At 39.0% G+C, this 10,427-nt stretch overlaps 1 protein-coding gene across 4 annotated transcripts in view; it reads right to left on the minus strand.

The window, feature by feature from the left end:
* Rbpj (recombination signal binding protein for immunoglobulin kappa J region) overlaps positions 1–10,427 on the minus strand; it is a 105,960-nt gene that overhangs the window by 94,915 nt on the left and 618 nt on the right. The gene's annotated exons all lie outside the window — the stretch shown is intronic.

A 10,427-nucleotide genomic window follows, 5' to 3' on the forward strand; every position in this document is an offset into this window, starting at 1 on the left:
TGAACACTACAACTATCCAGGTTTATTTGTGATTTGCTTGGTTGGTTCATTGGTTTTAGCAAGACAGGGCCTTGCTATGTAGTTTAAGCTGGTCTTGAACTCACTCTGTCGCCTACTCTGGCCTTCAACTCTCAGTGAGTCTCCTCCCTCAGGCTTGCTTCAGTGCTGGGGTTACAAGCATGTGCCACCACAGCACATGGGTTTGTTTTTTTAAAACACTCTAGGAGAGAGCCTTTTTACCAAGATGGTGAAGAAGGAACCAAAGCAACTCAATCAATCAACCAATAAATAAATCAACAAACAGGCCAGTCAAATAGCTCAGAGGATTAAAGTGCCTGCTTAGGCAGACACAGCAGCCAGGTTTGATCCCAGCTTGCTGTGCCAATCCCACCCCTGGGGCAGGCTTAAGCGGTGATTGAGTTGATAATACCTGGATAGTTGTAGTGTTCACGATTATTAGTGTTTTTTTTTTTTTTTTTTTTTTTGCGGTGCCGGGGATTGAACTCAGGACCCTGCACTTGCCAGGCAAGCACTTATTCTACTGAGCTATCTCTCCAGCCCTCATGATTATTAGTACTGATGACAATTCTTTATTGGCTTTCCACTGTAATCAGTGTGATAATGTCCATTTATTACACAATTATTACACGATTGAGTTCAGCCCTCCCAAAGCTGAAGCCAAAGCAAAAGCTTTGAAGGCCAAGAAGGCCATGCCGAAAGTCATCCATGGCCACAAAATGAAATGAATGTCACCCACCTTTGGCTGTCCCAAGACACCATGCCGAAAGTCATCTATGGCCACAAAATGATACGAATGTCACCCACCTTCGGCTGTCCCAAGACATTGAGGCTCCGGAGGCAGCCCAAATACCCTTGGAAGAGTGCCCCCAGGAGAAATAAGCTTGACCACTATGCCAGCAAGATCCCCCTGACCACAGAGTCAGCCACGAAAAAGATCGAAGACAACACCACACTCATGTTCATTGTGTATGTCAAAGCTACTAAGCACCAAATCAAAAAAACTATAAAGAAGCTCTATGACATCAACATTGCCAAGGTCAACACCCTAGTCAGGCCTGATGGAGGGAAGAAGGCATATATTCAATTGGCTCCTGATTATGATGCATTGGATGTTGCCAACAAAATTGGGATCATCTAAACTGAGTCCAGCTGGCTAATTCTAAATATACTTTTTTCCCCAGTTAAAAAATAAAAATAAAACATTCTAAAGTAAAACAGCAACTTCCATTAATTCAGTAGTATTCACTTAATCAAATAATGGTACTCATTATTATAAGCTGTGAGCAAATTATCAAATACTATCACTACTATCTTTGGAATGCTAAAATGGATTTATTTTACTTCCTTGACACAGAATCAAATGACAAATAAATTAGATTCAATGAACTGTACAGGCAAGAGTTAATACTGCCTGGGCCTACACTAGAAAAGTCATTGTACATTCACCATTAAGTTCATAAACCAGTCCACTCTCAGTATAAAATTTCAAGTTGTGCCCCTCATCACAACTTGGAGCATTTCAACTTGCCACTTGTCCCTGTGCTTTTCTGTTCACTGTTCTTCTATGTACTCCTCCAGAAGACTGCAAATAATGTGGTGGCAAAACGGAGAAGCTAAAGAAAAAGAGGCAGAGACCAGGGTGAGGTGAGAATAACCACATCTGGCCAGTTCTTGAACAGGAGCAACTCAAGCAAAGTAGGTGACAGGTGTCCAGTGAGGGCAATTATGTTCCTGAGAGGCTACCAGGGACGTTTAGATACAGAAGATAAAGACCACCAGTAGCAACAAGAATAGGAAGACAGCAAAGGAAGAAAGAACAGGTGGCCTGAGAAGTGAACATTAATGAAGCAACAATGGCAGCAGCACTCTACCAACCAGACCTAGGAGCTGAAGGGTTTGCATTCTTGATTCACACATATGTCACATGCATGTAACACTAAGAGACATCACACAGAAAGTACGCATAGCAGCGGAACAGAGCCCATTGCATCATCATCTTTCATCAAATTCTCTAAGAAACAAATTCTGCCTCCTTCCTGCTTGCAATCTATACAAACTTACTATCAAAAAAAAAAAAAAAAAAAAAGAAAGAAAGAAACCACTGCCTGAAATGAAACCATGCTTCACTTCAAGCACTTTCACAGATGGAGCATTTGGTCACTTGAAAATTTCACTGTATTCCCCCTTTAGCTTCTTTCTAGCACTATTACAATTTTCTATTTTTCAACAGTCTAAGAGTTTTCTGTTTGATATGTTTCATATTCCAGTTCAAAAAGTATAGTCCAGAAATGGCAAAACAGTTAATATAATGGGGGAGGGTCAGGTTTCCATTGTGGGTTCAGGTAGAAAAACCAACCCAAAATGAACATCAGCCTTACACTTAAACTAAGTGCCACCTAGTGGCAAGCATTATATCATTATATAGTGTATTCTCAAACCCATTCCAGTCATATTCATTCACCCAGCAAGTAAGTAGCATTCTGGCAGATGGTAGTTGCTCCATAATTATACAAGATAAGTAAAATATAGCTCTTGTCTTTTTGGAGTTCACAAAAAGATTAAACAGATAAGCAGTCAATACACACATTTATATAACAGCAGAACAATGTTAAGTACAGCAGAGATATGCAAAAATAAGATTTGATATTAAAAACCTAAAATACAACTTTGTTAACTAAATTCTCTTCATTCTGTGTGCCTCATATTTTTCCATTTCCACTTATTTCATCACCCAGGTTTTAACTGTTCAATTTTTTTTCTACTTTCCTTCTACATTCCCATCCCATTTTATTTATTTATTTGTTCCTCACTTCACAAAGAGAGAACCTATTTATTATCTACTACTCTCAAAACTAAGCTAGGCATTTTCTATCCCATACCTCATTTAATCCTCATATCACTATCATTGCATAGTGATATAGTGTATTTTTTATTATACGCTATTAAGAGGATACTCACAGAACTTTCTAGAACTGCTTCAGAAAGTGACAAGAATGGTGGATATATTTAAAGTTCGGGGGAATATTTTCAGGGGTTTTAATGGCAATGTGTTTTACTCTAATAATTTTTTAAAGTAAACATCCATCATGCATTTCAATCACACCACCTGTGATATTTCCACTAAATCATAGGTTTCACAAAGCATTTTTCTCAGCAATTTTTACAGGACCAGCACATAGCAGTGTCTTACACCTAGCATACTTAGTTGAAAATGTTCAACAACTATTTCATTACTGAATATACTGTAATTAAAACAATAAAGGAGAGCCACTAAGGTATGTTCACACTTCTCATTTTCATGAATCCTTCCTTGAGATCTTAATGCTTCTGCTTACACCATTTGAAGGATTAGGAACTTTGCACAGAATCATATTTTTGCATAAATTTTTTTCTCACACTCAAACCAAAATATGAAGAAATATCTTGCAAAATAAGGGAAGACCTTAGTGGTTTGTAGTTTTTCAGAAAAAAAGGGAACAAGTACCTTCGTGTCAATGTTGTAAACCAGTCTAAGGCTAGTATGCTCTATCTAGAGCAAGTTAGGTTGTAACTTGCTAAAAGTAAGTTGTTTGTAATTAATACCCCACAACACTGATTCCACATTTCATAAAGCAATACTGTGCTCCTATAACAAAATCTTTACACACTTATAAAAAATAAGTTTTATAGAATGATAAACACTTTCTTGGTTACATAAGCATTTTATGAGAAACTATTCTTATTCACTTACAATTACCAGTTAACAATGCATATTAGTCTTAAAACTAAGTTAATATTGACTATAGCAAAGAAATGTGGAGAGGAATTAAAAGGCAAAAGTCAACTTGATTTTCTTGGGTATTCCACCCCTAATCTATCAAGTACCATACTTTCACTGCAAGGCTTTTTTGCAACTTAAAATGCAAATGCTACTTATACCATTTTAATGTAAAATACTGTAAATATTCTCAAGATTGCCATGAATCTCACAAAACTTGCTGAAAAGCTACCATGTTTACCTTTATGAATTATCTCAACACAACAAACTTACACAAATATTTCAACAGACAATTAACTACACAATTAACTACCACTTACACTGCGTCTGACAAGTAACTCCTCCCTCGGCTGCCCCTACCTAAAGTTGGTGTGTTTGAGAATTACACAACCCTCTCAAACCGTTAGGGTATCACTGCACTCCCTGAAACAGAAGCAAGGCTAAAACCATAGGCGAGGCCAGGATGCTGTGCCAGGCTTAAGAGGCATCCAGAACCGTGGGCGGGCGAATGTCTGAGAGACTGTAGCAGCTGGGCACTCGACATTCCCGCATTGTTATGGCTGTCCAAGCAAAGACGACAGCAGCAAAAAGCGGACCCCAAAAAGTTGGGGGTTACTCAATGACAACATCCGTGGTAAAGCAGTAATCTACCAAATATGTCTGCTCAAAATGCCAAAGCACATACTTCAAGGGTTGCGGTCCTCTGCACTAAATACACTGCTGCCTTCCTAAAACATGACCCACAAACCACAGGTTGCAGTTTTAAAAAGTCCATCCTGAACCCAGTCTGTAAAAGGTTACCAGAAGAAACTGACTGTTATAATTAACTATCTGTATAGAGTGCTTTATTATTTACAAATCACACATACGCTGTTTTATTTAATCTTTATGATTTCACACATTTTTACCTTACATCACAGTCACAAGATGCCTAGCAGATAAATACAAGGGAATGGTTATTCCCTATTTTACAGAGGTAAACCCTGAAGCTTAGAAAAATCTGTCCACAAGACCAGAGTCTCCCTAAAGATCATAGATCTATTATTATTTTTGGCATAAGCCTAAAAATGCAATCTATAGTGTCCTAAGGTGTCACATATACCTGGATCACTTAAGTTCTTAAAAATATAGTTAATGGGACTTTTCGAGAAAAACATGACAGTCAACCATGTAAAAAAAATTTCCAAATATAACCTTGCCAGCTTTATACAAATACAGCATTCTCTAATAATATTAAAACAACTTTTGCCTATGAACCCTATTACAGTGTTCTCAGGTACCATGGGAATACCTGCATCGAAAGTATCAATTCCTCTCAGTACCTGATTACATTGTTACAGAATTAAAGTCAAACACTGGCACTCTTCCTTTAACGACTGAGTTCTGTTTCTGCAATTAGGTTATTAAATGAATTGTTCACTAACGGAGAGATCGTATGTACACTACAATATTCAAAACAAAGAAATGGTCAAAGGAAACTCCAATTTGATGACTTTGCTTTTATTTGTATAACGTTTACATGTAGTACTGTAATGTATAACAAAACGTAGTACTGTACAGTGAAATCAGCAAAAAATACAGTATTGTATAAAGGAAATGTATTATCCAAAAGAAAGACATACAAAATAAGATATACAGAGCCATACAAAAAATAAAAAATAGATGGGTCGTAAGCTGACAAGCTGTATGCCCAATCAGAGGCTCAATCATAAGTTGAACCATCATTAAATAAGCCTTTAATTGAGAAACGTCTACACAGTGGATGAGAAGGGATAAGTATCTCATTCTGCTTTGTGAGCACATCACATCAAGTTTTCAAAGTATTATGAGTTATTTCTTCAAAAATGATTTTTGTTGAATCCTCCATCATGTGCTAGGCAGTCTACTAAGAACATATAAATGATTAAGAAGAAAATGAGCCAGACGTAGCTGGATATATGCCTGTAATCCCAGTACTCAGGAAGCTGAGATAGAACTGCTAGTTCAAGGCCAGCTTGGGCTATGGAGAAAGTTCAAGATCAACGTGAAATACATAACCAGACTCTGACTCAAAAAAACCAAAGCAAAAGCAGCCACAGCAGCAGCTGCCATAGCTGCCTGCTAACAACTAGTCAAAAGCATTTGAAACTGACAGATAATTACAATTTAACAGATTTCCAGAACTGTACCAGTCCAAAAAACACAAACTAGACCTAGCCTGGTAGGTCTGGTTAAAATAGTCCCTGACCTTAGTCTTGAATAATAATGGACTAAAGATCAGCATACTTTTGAAGTACTAGGAGACATTAAACTTCTGGGCCTATGCTGTAAAACTTCAAGTTCTTAAATATGGCTGAAACCATAATACATGAAGGGAGAGGGAAAAAAGGCAAATAAATTAATGAAATTGTTACAGAGGGCCCTATAAGGCATGCTCACAAACATTTTTAAGCACTTACAATGTGCCTAGAATTCTAGTAATATTTTCATGTATTATCTCATTTAGTCCTCAAAACAACTTTTGCAGTTGTGAGTAATTATCTTTTAACTGACAGAAGTGACAATGATAGATTAACATGACAATAATCCACAGATCATAAATGGCAGAGACAGAATTGGAACACAGTGCAGACTAAATCCTAACTGTGAGCTCACAGCCTCTCTTACTGAAGGATGCTGGGGGAGCTACTGAAAGGTTTTTACAATAAAGAGTGGCGTATCAGTGGTTCTCTTCCATAGCCAAGTGGAAGCTGGAAAAGGAAATAAATCTAGAACCACACGGAAGCTTTCACTACATCTTGCAGTGATCCAGGTGAAAACAAAGGAGACAGATTCAAGAGAGCTCTTTCAGCAGGGAAGCTATACTCTTAATGATTACAAGTGAACAGCCAGTGAGAAAGGAAGACCGGACCCAGGCTTGTTGAACTAGGTAACAACTACCACCACCAAGAACAGAGGAGCAACAGATCTCACTCACTCAGTGTCTACAGAGTACTCCCAAATGCCAAACACTTTTCCAAAATCCAGAGTTTGAAACTAAGTCTGGGTAGACAGAAAATAGTCAAGAATGCAAATACAAAACATTTAAACACAAACCATATATAAACTTTGTCATTACTAGGGTTGAAGACATAGCTCAGCAGCACAAGTGCCTGCCAGCCAATCACAAGGTCCTGAGTTTGATTCCCAGTACTGAAAAAAGTTTGCCACTACTGCTACTACTGGTATGGTAGCCCATACAGTAATCCCAGCACTCAGGAAGCTGAGGCAGGAGGATCATTTTGATTTTGAGGTCAGCCTGGGCTACCCAGTGAATTCTAGGCCAGCCTGAACTACAAATTGAGATCCTGTCTCCACCAAAAAAAAAAAAAAAAAAAAAGGTTGCCACTACAATTAACAGCTTTGGCTGAGAGTCCAGTGAAAACATTTTACACTATCATCTTTTAAAATACTATTACATGCAGAAAATAAGGCAACAGAAAAAAATTCCCAAATTTTACAACGTCATAGTTGAGTATGACAGAGCTTCAATTTTTTTACACAACACATAAAAAAAAAAAACTGTGTAATTTGTACTGCTTGCCCCCTCCCTATATGTTTATAAGAAAAAAAGTATGTTTTATTACCAAAACTACTATACACATTTGGGGTTTTTCATCCCACTATCACTACCATACGTTGCCAAGAACTCAGTTCATAACCTCCTACTTGACTTCCTACAAAATATGACCTACTTCACCTCTGCTTACTTCAATAACAGGTCCTAAACCTTAACCACACCTTCCATCTAAGGAGAATCCCTGTAAATCTTAAGGCACAGCAATTCTGTGCAGATGTGGCAAGTTACTGTTATTCCCACTTTACTACAGAGTTAGGAAACTAGCCCAGGGGAAGTAGAGTAATTTGAAAATAATCACAAAGCCAGATGCCAAAAATAACAACTTTTAGTCCATCCATGAGAAAATATTGCCCCTAGTTGAAATAACACGAAATTTAGTATTAGGAGGAAGCAAATGCAAAATAATGCTCTAAGGCCAAGTCTTCACTTTTATTTCTAAAAATTGAACACCAGAATTAACATTTGTAAGAACTTTCAAATGAAGTCATTTTTTATAATGCCTCACTCATGTACAGTTTCAAGATTTACTTAATGAACTACATCTGGCAAGAATAGTTCCTCAAAACAACGTTTTCTCTTATCAATTTAAAAGACTACGGACACAGGGCAAAAAGCAAGTTCTTAACTGTTTAAAATCTAATGCCTAGAGTAGTACTGGTGAACCTATGAAATGTGTGCCATAGCTGCCTGGCTGTTTTCACTGAACGTTCTAAAAAGTTCCATGGTTAGAGCATAGAGTAGAATATGCCTGAAAATACTGGAAATGAACCTCAAACATTTTCCCTCAGAAGTAGAATGTCATATTTGAGTCTGATAGATCTTCCATCGCGCTACTATAACAGATAACAGATTTAAAGCTTTAATAGTCAGCATAAAGAATGCAAGTTTCCAGCCACAACTCACCCTATCTTACATACTTCCAACTATGCTGCCTGAAAATCACCTAAAAGCACTGTTTCATTTGGTCATGAAATAAAAGATTTACATGATTTAGACACAATATAGCTCAAATTATACATGTAACTTTATAATGTTTGTGTGATCATTCTTGGGTGCACATCTCAGAACCAATTTTTTTTTTTACTATACAAAAGTAAAGTTTACTTTCCTTGAAGTCAGAACCAGTATGCTCATGATTTTACCTTCAAAACTTGATTATGTACTGAGGAAAATCAGAGGCATATGATAATTGGTAAAAAGGCATTCATCTAGGTTGCATCAGTCAATGACTTCAATCCCTAGTTAAACATTTTAATAATACATAAAAATCATTCATGGAACATGACCTGTAAATTTTCACTAAACCTCAAATACCAATCGTGAAAACATGGTTTTCACATGAATTAAAATTCAACCTATTAATTCTAATCACCACCTTTTTAAACAAAAAGCTTTCTAGAGTGTCAACATTCCTTACAGCAAATCTTATATATCCGGTCATAGCACTTTATGTAGAACTTTACAAATGAAATGACATTCAAGACTTATGAGTTATGTATCTTTTTTAAAAGTTGTGATGAACTAGTAGAAAACAAATTCCTGAAAAATATCTCCAACATAAAAATCCTGTAAATCTAATTCTTATTCCCAGAACAAGGATAATTCAGGCCATTAGTACATAATACACACCACACTCTCACATATACATCTCCCAACTTTCAATATTACCATAACAATAAGCGCTAAAAACAATTTAATACTTTAACATTAGGAAATACCTTGAGGATAACCTTATTAAAAGCTCTTACTGTACTTTTAGTCTTTTGACTACCTGTGCTTAATATACCCCACAAGAAGTCTAAAAGCAGACTTCACTCGTAAACACAATTCCAACAATGGGACAGAAGGATTGTCATACATCCCATCGACAGAAGCAAAAAAGCACAAACTGTAAATTTCAATTCCAAAGTCTAATGCTTGTAAACTCCAATGCTTAAGAAACTCATATCAAATTTTCAAGCAGGATTCATTTTTCTCCTTATGAAGCATAAGAGTTACTATGCAGATTCTACAGAGGGGGAAAAAAAAAAAAAATCTGAAATCCTCCACTAGGCATTTCACAAGTTTTGAACATCAAAATTCACTCAGCCGTTCACCCACCAAAATGAGTATCCGCTGTGGACATTCGAAACCCTTCTCAACCATCAATAGGAAAAAACAAACAAACCTTGCACCTAGCTCCTACCGTCCTGCAACACCTTCCCCTCTCCCACCCATCCGCAGGTAACCCCGAAGCAAAGCCAGACAGCTGCCCTCCGCCTAGGCCTTCAGAACCCGGGAGGGGGGGAGGGCAGGGAAGCCATCAAGAGATTAGATCTCTTTACTGGGCTACTGTTTCCAAGCAAAACAACCAGGGGCCAAAGAGCCAAAGAGATGGCAAAGAAACCTGGAGATGCTTTAATCCCGAGAGAAAGGGCACGGGACGGGAGGAGGAGACGATTTGTAATCCCAGGAGAAAGGACCGTTCCGAGAGGAGGGGTGCGGAAGAGAAAAACCAAGTGTCCCCGGGCACCTTTCTGAGTCCCCAAACAAGAACAAACCGGAGAGTCGGTCTGCACTCAAGAGGCACCAGATGGGGTCCCGGGTCTGAGACAGTTGAGCAGACACACACCGTGGGCAGGAGATAAATCCCACGGTGATGGGAGGGGAAGGGGATGCCGAGAATAAGCTACTAAACGGGGGACACAAAGACTCTGGGGGTGCTGGGGCGCAAAGGGAAAGGTGAGGGGGGAAGACACACGAAAAGACAATGGAAGAAAACAGGCAGGAATCCGGTGCCGGGGCTGTGGCAGGTCACTGGGCTACCGAGAACAAGGGATACAACAAAGGGGCACGGGAAGGAGGACCGCGAAGGCAAGAGGATGGAGATGGGCCGCGGAGCGCGGCGGGTCGACAAAGCGCCCACGGCGGCGGAACAAAGGGCTGGGGGTAGAGTCGCGGGGGGCAGCGCGGGCAGACAAAGCGCCCGGGCCGGGGCACCGACCTGGCGCGGGGCGCCGCGGCCGCGAGGAACAAAGCTGCGCAGGGCCCCGAGGCGGCGCCCGCGGGCGC

The sequence above is a fragment of the Octodon degus genome, unplaced genomic scaffold, assembly GCF_000260255.1.
Source record: "Octodon degus isolate 3935 unplaced genomic scaffold, OctDeg1.0 scaffold00006, whole genome shotgun sequence".
NCBI classification, from domain to species: domain Eukaryota; kingdom Metazoa; phylum Chordata; class Mammalia; order Rodentia; family Octodontidae; genus Octodon; species Octodon degus.